The sequence below is a fragment of the Echeneis naucrates genome, chromosome 12, assembly GCF_900963305.1.
Source record: "Echeneis naucrates chromosome 12, fEcheNa1.1, whole genome shotgun sequence".
In the NCBI taxonomy this organism is placed as follows: Eukaryota; Metazoa; Chordata; class Actinopteri; order Carangiformes; family Echeneidae; genus Echeneis; species Echeneis naucrates.
Window position 1 is genome coordinate 7,252,147 of NC_042522.1, and position 18,716 is coordinate 7,270,862.

Consider the following 18,716-nt stretch of genomic DNA (forward strand, 5'->3'; position numbering starts at 1 on the left):
ACAGTCACGCAACACTTCACAGTTGTGGCAGAAAACCAGTTTGGCTCTCCTACCATTAAAAATACCTCAGCTGATTGCCAGGCGGGAACATAGACCAATCTGAGAAATCCTACACTATGTTCAATAACGACAACATTTATTTTGCTTATGCCCGCTTTTTTTTTTTTTTTCAATCCTCATTTTATCCAGTATTTGGCAATGATAACTACATCAAAGTGAGAGAAAGAATTGTGAATTGGGAAAATAAATTGTGGATAAGGATACAAGAATTTTAATTTGGAGACGTGTAACTGGAAGCAAATCCAGTGTTCTTAATGACGGTTAGATTTGCTACGCGCTCTTCTGCTTTCCTTTGTTTTCAACCTTGATATATGAATGGAACATTACCGCTGAACATCTCACTTGCCGAATAAAACGTGTGGCATAAAATTATTCGATTTACAAGTAATTCCCACAGGTGGTGCATTGAAATCTGTCTCTTAAAAATTTAATTGCAGTTAACAGGTTTTCCCATTTTCCAGCAACTATGAGGGGGGGTATGAACACTCATTCCTCACTGCATTCATCTGATCACGAAGAAAATATGATGCACTCTTACACAGCAGATTTAACTCCCCAGCTGTGTATGAATAAAAAGCGGAAAATAAAAGTTTTCCTTAGTATCGTCACCATCAGGGTTCAGGTTGGTGGCTACACTCTTTTCTGTTTTCACTTTCTTCCCCCTCTCAGTCTCGCTCCCTTCTCTGTCTAACTCTCTCTCGTCCCAACCGGTTGTCTACCCTGAGCCTGGCTCTGCTAGAGGTTCCTGCCTCCGAGGAAAAGTTTTTCCTTGCCACATGTTGCGATTTCTTGGGTTCTTTTTGTAATTCGGTACAGAGTTTGGTCTAGACCTGTATGTAAAGTGCCTTGCAGTAACTTTGTGTTTTGCCACGATATAAATAATATTAGATTTGAAAGATTTTACACAATCATATCAGTTAGCGCTGTTGCCCCACAATAAGAAGCTTGCAGGTTTGTTTCCGAGCCTGGGGCCTTTCTGTGTAGAGTTTGTTTCCTCCCACCGTCCAAAGACATCATGTTTAGGTTGATTGGTGATTCTAAAGTGTCTGTAGCTCTGACTGTGAGTGTGAGTGGTTGTTGGTCTCTGCCTGTCTCTGTGTGTTGGCCCTGTGATGGACTGGTGACCTGTCCAGGGTGTACCCCGCCCTCACCCAGAGTGAGCTGGGATTGGCTCCAGCACCCACCACGGCCCAGAGACAGATCAGCTGTAGAGGATGAATTAATAAATTAATGAATATCAAGTTTGAAGGAGGCCTAGTCTCACCCACCTTTCGCTCAAAGGTGAACCATCTAAAAATTCACCACTTCTACAGATTTCATGGAAGAAATAAGTTATAAAGACCCAAATTGTTTTTGGATCATGTTTCTATTGTAAAGTTGGGTATGTTTTTCAGCTGGGAATCCCAGGACTTATACAGTTTGGAGTGAGCCTGGGCCATTTGAGTAATTACAGTTTTAGGCACAACTCTGTTGATTTGGAGGTTGCCACTTGATACGAACTTGTGAAAATGATCAGACAACTACAGAAGTAAAATTCTGATTACTCATTCAAAAAGCTTTAACAAATAGCAGATTATTTTCTAAATTATGTGTAACGTTTTATGCATACCTTTTTATGGGAATTTTTGGATTTTGTTTTGTTTTCTTTCATTAATTTAACTTGCATAAATACTTCTTCCTCTACTATTCTTTCAAACACCCGTTGAGTCTTACTGTGTTGTTCTTGAAACCCTTTCACAAAACCAATTCAAACTATAAAACAACAGCATGATGACAGCAGCATATTTTTGGTCCAAACTGCAGTCCTAACAAAGTGGTTTGCTCTGAGTACCATTTAGTTGGGCCATCTTCACAAGTGGCCATTATGTTTAACAGTTACATCTAAATTTTCTTTCCTCTTCTTGCATTTTTAGTAACCACTATTACAGTAACTACAATATGATTATTTACTTATTTATTTTTTTGTCTACCACCGATTCATTCATCTTCTACTGCTTATCCGTGTATCCAGGTCACAGGGGATGCTGGAGCCAATCCAAACTCCCATTGGGTGAGGACAGGATACACCCTGGACAGATCGCCAGTCCATCACAGGGCCAACACACAGAGACAGACAGAGACCAACAACCACTCACACTCAGACCTGCGGACAATTTAGATACGCCAGTTAACCCAAACATGATGTCTTTGGACGGTGGGAGGAAACCCACACAGACACAGGGAGAACATACATTTTCCGCACAGAAAGGCCCCAGGCCTGTAATCAAACCCCCGACTTTCTTATAGTGGGGCAACAGCGCTAACCACTATGCACCATGCTGCCCCAGTCCACCATATGGAGAATATAAAGAAAAAATATGAATGCAAAATTTGATTGATTTTCAATGAGACAATAAATACACACACACACACCAAATCAATGCCCATGCATATTCATTTGTGTTTTGTAATAGGTTTTTTTTTTTTGCTAGACATTTAGTCTTGTGTGATTTATGAGTCCCATCTTGCGCTGCCATTGCTATCACTTCCTCGCTGCATGTGCTCTGTAGCCTGAAACCTGAGTTTAGCAGCAGACCCACAGGAAATTGTAATATATATAGTTAAAACTCAAACGTGGAAATGATTGATTAGCCAATGTGAGGGGAAATGAAGGTGTTGCCTAGATTTACACACACACACACACACACACACACACAATTTACACAATATAACCGAAGATATATTATTTAATTAGGAAAGGAATGAATATTGTATTTCAGATACGTATGATTGATATGACAGTTCTGTTCTGCCTTTGTCATTTATTAAACAAATCTTATCTTAACTACACTCATATATTCAGTATCCAGCAGGTGTAGTAGTCATTAGTTAACAGTCTTTGATCCAGAGTTTTAGTTAACATTCCTCCGGTTTTTCATTATGGTCATGCTATGTTCAAGGCTTGCCGTTTTTATTTTGAAAATTGTGAAAGTGCCAATTACATGTTCTAGTCCATGGTTAATGATTAAGGTAATTTTTCTCTCTCTTTTTTTTGCTGGGTAGCTACTGTACATAATAAAGGATAGTTATGCCAGTAGCATCAATGAATTTCCTGTTGAAGAGGGCTCATGAAAAATTGAATATTTTGGAGGATAATAAGAAAACCTTTTTCTCCAGAATACTTTTGGCCAGGGTGCTATCTCACCGTCAAGCTCCAAATATAATGTGCATGTTCTCAATATTATTAGTCACCTGCTTCCTCCCCCTTGGGTTCTGTCCAGTGCTGTGTTGGTGTTTTCACCTTCACAGTGCGACTGAGAAAGCATTTGTTTCCCCGTCACTGGGCAGGTTCCATCACTCGCAAACACCTTCCCTTCAGTGCAAATGCAGTTTCATGCCAGATTTTTTTTACGAAAAATCTCATCAGGATCTGGATATTAATTTGAGATATTGATGCACAGGCAAAAGTTTTGTACAAAAGAAAAAAAAAATAAATAAATAAATAAATAAAATAAAATTGGTGGATTTGTTGCCATGCAGTTTTATTTAGACTGATGAAAAGTGGGCATCCTCTGAGCATCACAGTGGTGCCTCTCCCAATCTTGCAACTCATCCCTGCCAGTGGCCATCAAACTCCATAACTCCGCCCTCTGATCGCAAACACTGTGATGACCTGATACGTATCACTATATACTGCACTATTTTTGTTTTTATTTCATATTTCCACTTATCTCGCTTCTCATATTGTATCTGTATCATATTGTGTTGCGCTATCCATACTATAGCTTATCTGTGCACGTATTGTTGTAATAGTTCTATTTTCATTTCTCCCCCTGTTCTAGAGCACCTGCTAAGAACAGAATTTCCCCTGGGGATTCATTCATTACAGAAATGCGTTATAATGGGCCCCTGTCATTTTACTTCCCTGCAGTCATACAGTATTCTTCTTGCACCTTGTATTTAATACAGCGACAAAAAAATTTAACAAACAATCCATTCACAAAGAGCGGTCAAGACCTCACTCAAGCCTGCAGCATGTGGATGTCTAAGGGCATTTGGTATCAGAGATTTGGGAATGTTTCTTCAATTTTAGACAACTGTTTAGCATCAAGGTCCACAGGGCTTTTTAACCTTTTAGTAAATTAAGAGGTGCGTATGAATTCAGTTGGAGAGCTGGATTGCTATAGGTTAAAAGGTCAAAATGCTTACATTTTCTGAGCAGGTGCAATCACTCTTGCAGCCTTGAGGTTTCATAATTAATATGAGGGGATGCTATATTTATATGACCTATGCTTTAATCCTCCCTGTGTATAGTTACAGATCTTCCTCTCTCTGTTTTTGGTGAACTTTTGGTGGCGCCATGTGTAATGGACCAGGGATGAGCTGCTTTGATTGGCTAACTGAAAGATCCCGCAAGTATCTATAGCATCCCTGGGATTTAGGGGGAGCTTATTGAGAATTCAACTGTATTACAGAACTGCGTTTGTCATCACAGAGAGTAGGACAGAAGCAAACAGATACAGAAGGGCTGAAATGCAAAGAGGAAGAATGCAAATAACTTACGACAGAGTGCAGGCATATATTAGGTTTGGACCTGGTCTTGTTATTTAATCTCTCTGCTACTTTGGAGTTGCCCCTTTCATAAATATTTTAGAAGCTAGAAAGCAGACAGACTCATTTTCATCATACAATGAGGTATCTTCTGTGGTCACATCACACATTAAGCACGGTTTTCGTAGTTTGTGGTAAAAAAAAAAAAAAAGAATCAAGTATCTAAGGTTCAAGGTTAAAACCACATCTGTGCTTCATCTCAACAATTTCTGGGCAGTTTGTAAGGAAAACCAACTATTTTTCTTTTGCTAGAGTTTTTCATAAGGATTGTAATATAATGCTTCAATTATTTGACCAATGAAGGCAAGCGGTCGAGAATTGGCCAAGTCAAAACGAATATTACACCAACATGTCACATGAATACACACTATGTTTACTTGTACAGCTTAAACTGAAACCAGAAAGGCCACAGAGAAATGCTTGGATCATTCTATTCCAGGTAAAAAATAGAAAAGCAGTTAATATGTTTACCTGATCATGACATATTATCACTGTGGTATAACCCCAACATATCGTTGATGCACACCTGGATGGCGTCCCATCAGAACATAGCCTCTCTTGAGTGCACAACAGCACGGCTCAATAGAGCCAGACCCGCTACTGTACAGGCATGGGCAGACATAGCTGTATCCATGAGAGACCACTGCAAAAGAAGAGCCACACCTCTCCCACACCTGTCCGCACAATAACATAAGACCTCGGACGTTCCAGCTTTAAAGAAACTGACAGATATGTAACATGTATATGTAATAATGTCTTTTAATAATTCCTTTTCCCCTCTGGCCTACTACTGCTTTTATTTGGTTGGTGAATGTATTTTTAAATTTTCCTTTACATATTTATTTCCTTTATAACTGGTTATTTTTTATCATTATTATTTTCTTTATCGGTCTGCACGCCGTCCTTATGTTGAGTGAATGTGCTGCCGTACTGTTGTTGGTGGTTGTTGTTTGTGTTGTTTGTTTTGTCTTTTGAAAATAAAAAATGAAAAAAAAAAACAAAAAACAAAAACTGTTCATGACATGTCTTGTATTATTTAAGATACATTATATGGATACATGGACACAGCATAACAATGTTGAAAACTTTCTGTCGTTCTATCACCTCAAATTGTATAAAGTAAAATGAAGGAATATAAATGAGATAAATTCGATGCTAGTTGTGGGCTTTGTTTTATAATCAGAGTAACATTTCTCAAGACGTACCATCATGGAGTGCAGGTTTTATAAAAAGATAAAAAAAAAAAAAAAAAAAAAAAAGAGTAGCACTGTAAACAAATAATATGAATCTGTCCAACTCGAAATCTAAGTAAATGTTTAGATGTTTGTACAGTATTTAAAGCGATTCCCTCGAGGTTTTACACAGACACTCTGCTCGCAAAAAATGGACACGACAGGAATTTATAACCCAACAGGATTTAAAAAAAAAAAATCACTTCAAATTAATAGATTCTTTACATATCGACTTTTGTGTAATAATGGTTACAGACTTGGACTGGTGCAGATCTCCGTTGAAAAAGGGACATTTTATCCCAGAGGGCTACCCGGGCTGAATAGAGATGGAATTAAAATGAAATTTAATGTGCAATCCATTATGGAGGAAGTCTTGTGAGCCAGACAATCTTGCAAGTAAAGAGCACACCCAGGCTCCCACTCTGACAGGAGACCTTGGATAAAGCCACTTTGGGTCAGCTGGCTGGAAGGCAGGGTTGATTCTCCTTGGCATTTTTCAATTTTCATAATTCCCCTGCTCACCCCACTTTGACAGATATTAGATTAACCTCAGTAATTTGGATTTATATAGATGTGTTTCAGTGAATAGCATAATGTTGTGGCATCTGTCGTTTTTGTGCAGTTTTTTGGTCAGAACCACAAGAGGCTTTCGTATTGCTGACACATTCTGAATTTCTTAATGAACATTTTGTTTTCTTCTTTTGCTCTCCTGAATGAAAGAATTGTTCAGTGTCCAATGTTCAATTTGTAGCTTTCCCAAACAATTTTACCACACCAAATGTTATTTACATTAAAACATTTAATCTGCGTTGTATAAAATACATATTGAGAGCACACTCCTTTCTCAGATGTAGTAAACAAAATCGAATTAAGTTGCCCTGAAGAGTTGACGTTTTATGCCTGTCCTTACAACACTTGGATATACACCCTCCGGAAAATCAGTAGTGAAGTTGTTTGACACGACAAAGATGTTCTTCAATCTGTGGCCAATGAAACTGGCCAATGAAACTTGGGTGAGCAGACTTCACCGTTTTGTGGGGACAGTGCTCGTTTCTGATACCCTGTCCCCGGAAGTGTCTCAAGTCTGAGAAGTAAAAAGAGACTGTTGGGAAAGACAGCCACCAGAGCAGAGAGGAAGACGCTTAGCAGCTTCTCAAAAGAAAGGATTACTGTACGTAAACCCTTGAATAAGAATTACAGAGTTTGTCTCTAGGTAGTTAAATGGTGATTTGACCATTATGTATGATGAGTGTATATATGGTAGTAAAATAATGAAAACATTTCTTCATTCATTCATCTTCTACCGCTTATCTGTTTCCAGGTTACAGGGGATGGTTGAGCCAATCCCAGCTCACACTGGGGGAGGGCGGGGTCACCCTGGACAGGTCGCCAGTCCATCACAGGGCCAACACACAGAGACCAACAACCACTCACACTCACACTCAGACCTACAGACAATTTAGAGTCACCAATTAACCCAAACTTGATGTCTTTGGATGGTGGGAGGAAACCGGAGTATCTGGAGGAAACCCATGCAGGCACGGGGAGAACATGTAAACTCCACACAGAAAGTCCTCAAATCCGGGAATTGAACGCATTATTTTCTTGTTGTGTGGCGACAGCCCTATGCTGCTGTGCTGCCATGCTGTCCTACACTGAAAACAAATATACCTGATAAAAAAAGGTTTTCTTGTTAGAACAGAATTTTCTGCAATCAACCTCTCATGACAAAAATTTAAAAAAGCCCTTTTAATTTTTTTAACCTGTGGACTTTATAAACAGAAGGAAAATATGCAATTGAGGACATGACGTTTGGACTGCTTTAAAAGCAGGGAGTCTTCATGGTTTTAGCAAAATGGTAAATCTGAATCAGTATATTGTCTGTCCTACAGTAAAAATGAAGTAGCCAGTTGGGAAGTGGATAACCTTCCTGACCTGAGAAAGTGTAGCAGTTCAGTATCGATAAAGACTTAAGATTTAGTAAGCTTCGGTGCTACTAGCTGTCTTAAAATTTCAATAGAGTGTGAATTTTAGATTCCAAGTATGGGTTGGTCTGCTGGACAGTTGAGAAACCTTCTAATTTTATCTGTCGGCCTTTGCGGTAGCTTATCACTGAAGAAACTACATGACACCAGGACTGCCATCCTATTTCATATGTACAAATGTGGTATTTTAATAATATATTGACCAAAAATATCATATCACATTTTATTTCAGAAACAAATTGACAGCTTAGCATTTATTCCTTGTGTTTCAGCCAAGGAGGCCATGGAGGTAATGCAAGTGTATCTGCTCCATTTTAAAACAAACGGTCCAGGTTCTGACCTATGAAGGTCAGAAGGTCAAAATACCTGCACTTTTGTTGACAGGTCAGTGTGTTACCAAATGCTCTTGCATTGCCTATATAGGTTGCTTACATTGATATACATATCTATATATCTATATATATCTATATATTTTAGATCTCTTCCTTTAAAACACTCTTGATGATTATGCTATTTTCTATTTTAATTTCAGATTTTATGTCAGAATTAGATATCACAAAGAGCCCCGGTTGAGCTGGCTATGAACAATTATGAATGTGACAGGTCAAAAGAATGCAAAAAAAAAAAAAAGAAGCAGGGATTTGCCTTTTCCCTGTCTTTCGTCACACTGGATTTGATGGAGTGGAGACACGACACTGACAGCGTTATACCTCTGAAGTTGGATGATAGACAAGCAGACATTCTGTGACAAATGAAGTATTTTCGATCTGGATTTGCCAAGATATCTGGGTGGTGAGATGAGTCTGACGTGCGTTACCCAGCCACAGACTCCTTCTCTCTGTGAATGTGAAGTTGAGTGTTAACACACTCCTCCTCCGTTAATGCGCACAAACCGAGGAACGCACACTCACACTAATGCTGCACTCAACACTTTATCTCTGGCGTTCACAAACACACCTGTGTCTTCTCCTTGCTCCCTCTCTCAAATCATATTCATGTCTCTATGAGAACAATCACAGGAACATTTTCATCATCGTGTTTCCTTTTCAAATGCAAACCCTCTTCTCCCAAATCGTGCACACACCAGCATGAAAAAAAAAAAAAAAAAAAAAGAATCCTTTCCCCATCTGTGCTCATTTTCAGACTAAATATGAATTGGCCAAAGAGTCCACCAGTGGAAGCATTTTTAGTGTCTGCTGTGCTGGGCTATTTGATTTGGACGCAAGCTCTTGGCAGCCTGGAGTTTATACAGTAAATGAGAGTTTTGGCTGCAGTGGCCAGCAAACGAAAATTGGATGAGATTCCTTCTCCCTCATTCTCTCTCTCTTGGCACTCTGGCTAATGTTGTGTTTAGTTTTCAGCACAGGTTTCATCTCATTTGGGGACAAGTTGACACTCGTGAAGCTGTGAGAAAGCTGGAAAACCACAGAAACGGATGCAAGCAGAGGGCATCATTAAATTTGATGTGTGATTTTTTTTTTCTTAAGGCCATAACATAATTATTAGCACTTTATCTTTATGCAGTCTGTAAACTCAGACAACTCAGTGGTCATTATCAACTGCAATTTCTAATTTTTGATATTTATGCTGAAACATATGGACATTGGACATGGACATCTAAATCTAAGACTTCATCTTTTAATTTTGTTAGACTGTAAATTTATTCATTAGCCCATAAAAGAAACCTAAAAAGGCAAGAATATTATTAATTGAAGAAACATAATTGACTATAATAGTAATACCAAAAAGCTCTCATTGAAGACGCCAACGTAAAATGCAATGAGTGAAATAAAAAGCAATTTGTTCCAATACATTCAGCATACGAAAAGAAAAAAAAAAGCTGTGGAATTTAAATTTACATACATTAAAAACCTATTTATTCCTTCCTTCCTATTGCGAGGTTAAGTAGACACAATGTCCTACACTGATACTCCAGGTCCCCTCCGTACATTTTAAAGGCTATGCTGGGTACAAGTATAAAATGAAGAAAAATAATAATAATGATAAAAAAATAATCCCTTTTATAAAAAACAGCCACATTTCCTGCACTATCGTACCTGTTACCCTCACTTTCCCACCAGCCTTGGTGTTTGGGATGGTGGAACTTATTTGAATCTGGGTTTCACAGATTGTAATGTCAATGTGCTTCATTAACCTATTGGCTTTCTGACGGCACTAACACCAATCAAGTATCTCCCTGGGTCGAGATAGTTCCCTCTGCCTTTCGGCTATGCTCTTATCCCTTGCAGGAGTTAGGCATAGGGTGACATTTTGTGCCAGTATTGTGGCAGCTTTGCCCCTAGAAAAGGTTTGATCACTGTTGAGACATATCATAGCAAGAAATAATTAGATTTTTTTTTTTTTTTTCCATACTGGAGTATTCCTCTAAAAACTTTAATTTTAGCATTTTATGCAGAAAACTCCGACTGTAACCTTCCTCACTTTGAACATAGTAATTACTTGCCCTGGTGCAACACAAAATAGCAACCAACGCAGCATCAGCAAAAACTCTGGCAACTTTCCCTCATTGATAAATAAAGAAATGAGGGAAGTCTGGCCAGCACCAGTCAGTTATTACTGGAGACACACAGGCATCGGCAGTTGCTCTAAGCTGCTTTCTCCCTACTTTTACCGTGAATGTAAACACACTGAAAACTGCGTTGAAGTGTAACCCAAATAAATCCATGGTTTCTCCAATACACAAGTAGAGAAATTTTCATCAGTCATTTTCAAATGATTAGACAGACAATCCTCTAAGTCCAGATCCATTCATTCATTCATCTTCTACCGCTTATCTGTTTCCAGGTTACAGGGGCTGCTTGAGCCAATCCCAGCTCACACTGGGGGAGGGCGGGGTCACCCTGGACACACAGGGCCAACACACAGAGACAGACAGAGACCAACAACCACTCACACTCACACTCAGACCTATGGACAGTTTAGAGTGCTGCCCACTCCAGAGTCATCCATCCATCCATCTTCTATCTCTTTTCCGTTTCTGGGTCGCGGGGCTGCTGGAGCCAATCCCAGCCCTCCAGAGTCATATCTGCTTTAAATGTTTGCTTTGTTTCGTCATTTTCTGCCTTTAATCATTTATAACATTGCTGTGCACTTCATGTTGATTCACACACGTCCTTATACATCATGACTAACGTTGGTGTTATTTCATATTTCAAATTGCAGAGATTTACTTTGATCTTGCCACTCTTTATGACATAAAGCCTGCCCTGAAGAAAGCAATTCATCACAAACTTAAGCCAGACATCAATGTTTGGAACTGTCCATCTCTTGACAAGGTCAGAGCCCACAGGGCAAAGGATTTGAAAGTAAAATTATCAACCTAAATTCCACATTTAAATTTGCTGGGACTGAGCTATAAGCACATATGAGTGTTTCTTACTTCAAACATTCATTATTAATTTAAAATGTCATTGCATTTGAGAAGAAATTAAAAGTCTGTGATTTGGATATTTGGAATAAGCTTGAAAATGAATTGATTCTTAATGCAATTGTGAAAATATTTAAATGGTGGGCCAAAAAAATAATGGTGATGATTGTATATGGAAAACATATGAAGATTATATTAAGATAATCTATGAAAATTTTTATTTGGTTGTTACATTGCCAATAATATATCTTAAGGTAAGGCAGAATAAAACAGAATGGCAATCTCTCCTAAAAGAACAGAGTTTTTTTCCAGCAACCAATTTCCAGCACCTCAGATGTTGGACCTTTGAGTCAAATGCAAAATGAAACTGCACAACTCAACATCAATCAGTCAGGCGTATTTCAGGCGACCCGGCTGGCTTGAAAGGTCCCACTCAGCAGTTCAGAAAACACATTGCTCTGATAATTAGATAAACTAATGGCATGACTTGGACTCTCGGAATTGATGCAGCATGCTGAATTATTTCTACAAAATACGTTCTATTAACTCATGCATGCTGATAGTTTTTTTTTTTTGTGTGTGTTTGTGTGTGGGGGTGTTTTTTGTTGTTTTTTTTTTTTTATGCTATCGATATGCGCTCCGTTGTGTACCATGTCAGTGATGGTCATGTAGCACTAAGCTACTAGCCTCAAAGGAAATACATGTTCGGTATGCTAATGCTACATGGCCAAAAATTTAATTAACAGCTGATAGTTATCACAAGTCCAGAAGAAATGTTGCCAATTGAAAATTATTTCCTCTGCTCACCAAGAGCTGTCTCCAGAAAAGGGAAGCAAAGTCTGTTTTTGTATGAAAGTCATCATGCTAAATAGTTATCTTTCCTGACTTCAGCACTCACTCAATTTATCTTTCAGTCAGAGAATGTGTTATAAACTATTGTCTTGTGAACACAATAACGACCAAAGTGCTTGTCAAGCAACAATCATTAAAATAAATAAATAAATCTGGTGGCAGATAAAACCAGACAAACAAACACCAGAACAAATAGCAGAAACATTTTTACATTCCCTTCTTTCCACTGGCCTGGATATAGACTTATATAGACTTAATATATAAATGTATAAAGTGTTGTTTCCCTTTCAGTCTTATTTACACAGCTGTTGCGGTTCTATCCTAAAACGTCTCTCCTACAAATTAATCAGCGGTGCTCCTTTATGAAATAGCCACAGGATTACAGCCAAGACACACTGGAAATCTGAAAAACAACAACTACATTTGTATAAAAGGTCCGAGAATATATATAAGAATTATATGTTCAGATATGGATCTTACTTTTCCTCAAAGTTTGCCTGTGTCCCCTCTTGTGAATCTAACGTTCCCACAATGAATCACACAAATGTCAAAAATGTCAGCTTTGTTGTCGTTTGGTGATTTTATTTTTGTTCTGCCCAACTCCTCCTAGCAGCGCAACTGAGTATTAAAAGCTAAAAATGGAGCCATAAACATATGGCCCTGGTTTCCAAGTGCAACACAACCAACATTTTAAAAAACTTTTTTTTTTTTTTTTTTTTTGAGAAAAAGGCCACCTCATAGCTCTAAATCTAATCCAGCGAACATGTGGCAAGGAATGTGTTTTGGGGCCAAGCTATGTGTAATGACACACATGTGTGAAAGGGCAACTCTAACCATGGGGAGCTAAACGAGCAAGCTTCAGGTGGCTTGACCTTTGAACCAAACCAAAGGCTGGTGTGAGGGAGCCACCTCTAATGAAAGGCTTCAGAGAGGAAACTGCCTGCCCCTGCCTGTCATTTACAGAAATCACTCTCAAAATGAAAAACTGTCCAAGGAGAAAATTCTTTTTAAGCTTTTATTTATTTAAAGGAAGTTGACTGAACACATATGCTCTTTTTCAGAGCCCCACTTAATAGTCACATTGACACGCCCAGTCTTCTTCTGTTGGCCATTAGGCAGCTCCACTGAAGCAGTGGGGGGTGAACCCCGCCAACGATGGAGTTACTCAAAGTGGCATGTCTGGCCAGAAAGAGTCAAATATAATTTAAACTGGAAACTGTTCACACGTCATCATAGGACATTTTCTCTCACCTTCATACGGCACAAATTTTTGATTTTAAAACTAAAACTGGATGATGATGGATGGTTCAAATGAATAGCACATCAAAGTGGAGAATTGTTGAATTGAGTGTTAACCAATCACTGGACTGGCTGGATGGACGTCTAGATGAACGCAGCTGAGAATATTTTAGTTGATTGAATGCGACTGCATGCTAATTAATGAAATGCTAAACAACAAACTGTAGATAAAAGTGGATGTGACACAGGCTGAAAGTGAAGCCAATGCTGAGTAGCCTTAAACCTAAACGCAATCTAATGACCACCGGGGGCCAGAGTTACTAGTTTTGAAAATAAATCAGATTGCCACTCAGGCTAAACAGACAAACGCTCGTGTTTCTATCTGCTTTGGATGCTGAGACCTAGAGTAAAGGCTTTCGTGATGGTATTGCATCAAGTGCGTTGCATTGGTACCGGCATGCTGATTCTCCTCCCACAAAAAATGATAGCCATTGTCCAAGCTGACTTCACTGACTGGGAAAAACTTCCAATCGCTGATGTCACTTTCCTGACAGAAATTTCAAGGAATCACAAAACATTTCAACAGTCAACTAAATCATGGACTATATCTCTACACTTCATCTGGCCTTAATGGGTTGAAGGTACATTACATTGAAATGTTTATCGTCAGCTATAAATCTGACCTCACTTCCAATAAAGCTCACTTGCTCAACTGTACTTTCTGACCCAAGAAAGGCAGGAATGATCATTAGATGCTGGCCCCTCTGGCTGACAACTGTGTGTGTGTGTGTGTGAGTAAGATGAAAAGAAATGGATGGAGACAGTGCCAAATGATGGTTTTGTCAGTGTTGACATTGCTGCTTTAATTCTCGGTCTGCTATGAACGCACACATTTGTTCTACCGAATGGCTGCTGGGATTATAAATAAATATGGTCGGTTGTATCATTCGATTAATATTTCATAACCTTTTGTATATAAACCTTTCATGAAGTCATCCACATGGAGTAACAAATACCTGGTGGCATTCCTTTCATTTTCCCCAAAGTCAAACATTTCCAATTGAAAAGCAATGTTCTCTTGCTCAAAATGGGCAAAAGTCACCATTGTGTTTTTTTAATTTTCACTTTGATCCAAATATATATGTATCCTACTGATTATGGCTATCAGTTAAACAGTAGAAGTTTTTGTAAGTTTTGCGATTGTAAAAATCATCTTTGTTAGCAGTAACAGCTTAACAAGACTTTTCCAGCAGGTGGCCATGCAAAAGGTCATAGTGCAGAACAGCTCTGCTTCTTTAACACAATGACTCAGTATCACAAAGTGGACGGGAAGGGCCAACTACGTCGAGGCCATAGCTGGTTCACATGCTGCAGCTAGTTGAAGAAAGTAAGTGATGGAGATAGAAGCAAAACAAGAGACAGCTCTTGGTAAATAAAGGAATGCTATGTCTTGTGAACGAGAACAACACTGACGAGCACATTTAGGCCTTCTCTGAGAAATGGCAGCAGGAAATGAATGCACTCCACATCAGTCTGTAAATCGGTAAACATAGTGTGCTTCAACAATGCACAGATTGATTCTTTTTGTATCTTTCTATGTGTGTGCCATTTTAGTCCTCTGGGAATGTTTGTGTTTGATCCAAGTTTATTAAAAGTTTGAATGCCTGACAAAGTGGAGCGGAAGTGTGGGAGTTTAATAATGATCAAAATCTACTCATCAATACTGAATCTTCTTTGAATCAATCTTTGCCTTTTCTTCTTCTTCTTCAAAAAAAAAAAAAAAAATCAAATCCAACTTTGAATGCAAAAGAATAATTTATAATAATTCAGCCATTTTTTCTTCTCTCAAGATTTTATCGCCATGACTATTGCCTGTGACTGGATTTTATATCTGTTGGTTGCTAACAATATGAAAATAAGCTTTTTTAGATGTTTGGAGTCCAAACATCATTACCCTCCTATATTATATATGCAATCGATCATCTAAAACATACAAATATGTTAATTAGGAAAAATTAACTGTGAATTTCTTTCCAATGGAATAATATTTAGAAGAATAACACCAGAAGGCAAACATCAGAGGTCCAGGAATAAAGCAAGATAAATCAAAACACACATACACACAAGCTGAACTGAGTCAACAGTCGACAAAAAAAAACAAACAAAAAAAAATTACCAGAAAATTTTACGGTGTCTAACAGATTAATCCCCAATTTGTAAAAATGTTTAAAACACATCTTGTAATATATTAGATACAGTCCCTACCCTCCCTGATGAATTCAAAATCCTTTCATGCGTGCTCCACAAAAGAACTCCCAGTCATCGGGACATGCTGGTTAAAACCGATTCTTCTCCACTGCCTCCCAGGCACAGCTTTGTCCAAGACATCCAAGAGGAAACAAATGTGCACATTGTGCTCGATTGTGGTTTTACTCATAAGTGCATTCAGTCATCTCACAACTGGGAAGTTGATCAAGATCAAAGGGGTCATCTGCTCCAATCCCATAAATCTGATGTTAATGACGATGTGCCCATGTGGGAAAGCATATGTGAATCAACCAACAACAACAAAAAAAAAAAACATATTGTGCCTGAAAAAAAAAGATGAGTTCACAATCGTTTTTGATATTGCAAAGAGCATTTGATTTCATTAAGTTGCCAGTTAATCTTTCTAAGCCCACACCCACAGCCGATTCGAGCCTTCAGTGCATTCCTCTTCACTTTTTGCGCACTTTATTGAGTTGCCATGGGCGAAAATTCCCACTTTGGCCCATCATTCAATAATACATGATGACACACATGTTTTTAAAAATTCGAAACTGAAAAAGAAAAGCCTCTGTGGTGGTTTCCAGCTTTGAGGCTTCTTGGGTAAGGCCTGGAACATGATGCTACACGTGTGTGACGGTTGCAGAAAAACACAATTTGGTTTGCATTACTCATTAGGTTAATTAGGTTCACGACGAAAGAAAATCAAATGTTTTATAAATGTTTTTTTTTTTTTTTAGCTGCAGCTTGAAAGCAAACTTGTGTCATGCACATTGAAGGCAGTCCTGGAGGGAAGTCTGTAAAAATAATTTACACCTGGATTTAGACTGTGAAGCCCCATTTTTTCAAATTGCACTCATAGAAAGTCTTGAAGGGACTCATGTGGCCCCTTGGGTACTTTTGTTTTGTTTAGATAGCTGTTTTGGTTTTTTGTCATCCTGAGGAGAACTGACTTACAATCAGGAACAGGTTTGCTTCAAGGACTACATTCATCTTAATCTATATTTTGTCCTGTTTAAACTGTGTTTTGCAAACAGCAAGCAGCCGGACATCTGGGATTTTTACATAAAATGGCTTCTGCGTAGCCTCCCTCATCAATACTTGACTGATATAGTAGTGAGATAATACTTTTTTTTTTTTTTTTTTTTTTGAGTGTCTAGCAGATCCCAAAAGCTCAAAGGGTTACTTTAGTCAACTTTGATTGACCCTCAGGTTATTGGTTACAACCTCAAAGAATCCTGGTGGTTCTGAACTTCAGCTATTCCTCCAATACCAACCAGAAAACGGTTGATATCCGTGCCACAATCTATCGTTTTGTCCCAACGTACAGTGGGACCTTATTTGCACGTGTGAGACTTTCTGAATTATGTTGGGTCAAATCCATTTTCTCAAAGAAAACTTAAGCAGGCCCGGAGGGATCTGACCGCTGTAGCGCTTTGTGATGGTTTATGATTTGTGCTAAATCTGAAAAGCAAATGAAAAAACAAAAAAAGTTTTTTATTATGTCAATGCGGTGGATTGAGTTTAGACTGATGAGCGAAATAACACCCCCCCCACACTTTTTTGGGTTAAAAACTACCAAGTACATGCCCCCATCCTCCTTTTTTTTTTGCTGTTGGAGCAGCAATGAGATCAAAAGAGATCAAAGGGACCCTGTGAGTTGGACTACACCTCGATGTACCTGAAATGTACAGTACAAGCACAAACAGGAGTTCAGTCGGACTGCAGTAGCTTGCTTTTCTTTTAAAACACACTCACAATGAACAAATATATGTTGCTGTATCCAAACATAACTCGAGTCTGTTATCAGTCTAAAACAGCACTGCATGATCCTTATCTATAATATATTTCTCATCGTGGTGATAAAAATATGCAAGTGTTGTCTATGTGTTTCATTCAGTTTGGTTCAAATTTATCCTGCTTTATTTCCCCTGATTACATAAAATATTTTGACAGAACTGTTACTCTTAGATTCAGTGCAGTGTAGGCAACGGAAAAGAACCACTTCTTCTCCTCTCGTTGCTTCTTCCCTATGACAAAACAGTAAAATCACTCCTCAAATAGTCAGCCCTCCTCCAGATCTTCCTCCGCCTCTGAAAGGGCATGTTTTCTGATATCGAGTCATCCATCTGGCTGGGATTGTTTTTGACTACATGTGTCAGCCTCTCTCTTTCTTACTTCCATTTCTCCATATCATTCTCCTTCTCCTGTGTCATATAAATTATGACCAGCCTTATCTGCCTTACTGCCCCCCCATTGTTTTTCATCCCTCCTCCAAATCGTTGGAGTTGCTATTGGCTCTTTCCTCTTAATGTAAGATAGTGATTTTCCTTTGTTTCTGAGACCTTGTCAAATAACCCAATCAGGCAGATGAAATTCTTTGCTGCTGTTTGGAATACTAGGTTAACCAAAGCTCCGCCAGGAGAAAAAACATTTCACATACTTCCTGTAATCAATTAATGTAGAGTTTAATGAATGAATAATCAATCGCTGTTAAGGTAGATTCCATTACAGGGCAGCAAATATACAATACTATAATGCAAGTGTCGCTTACTAGCCAGCCAGCATTCAGGTTATTCCTCAGTCCAGGGTATCTAATATATCTGCTGCTGCTGGGTTGTTCCTGCTCCACCTTCAGATTCTAAGTGATACAAGGAAAAAGCCAGATAATTGAAATTTTGATCTGATGACTGTATTCGATATACAATCAGGAGATCACAAAGGTTTTTTGAATATTCATGAAATGCATAGTAATACTGTAAAAAAAAAAAAAAAAACGACATGGCAATGCTACTAAAGTAAATAAAAAAGAAAATGCATCAGAGCTCTCAGATTCATCCTCTTGAAATTTATCCTCGAGGGAGGATGAACATCTGTACTGAATTTCTTGATTCAATTTCACTGCAGGCCGAAAATCAGATATTTCTGTTTCTGAAGTGTGGGATGGGCAGGCCAGCACTTCCACTCACTTCCACTCGCATGGCTAACAGTAATAACCGTTACAACAGCCTCTCTTTACTGACCTACTGTGGCTATGCAAACAATGAGCATTGTTTGAATTCATTTTCAAAACCTGATAGTAAAGCATACAAATTATTTGTCATT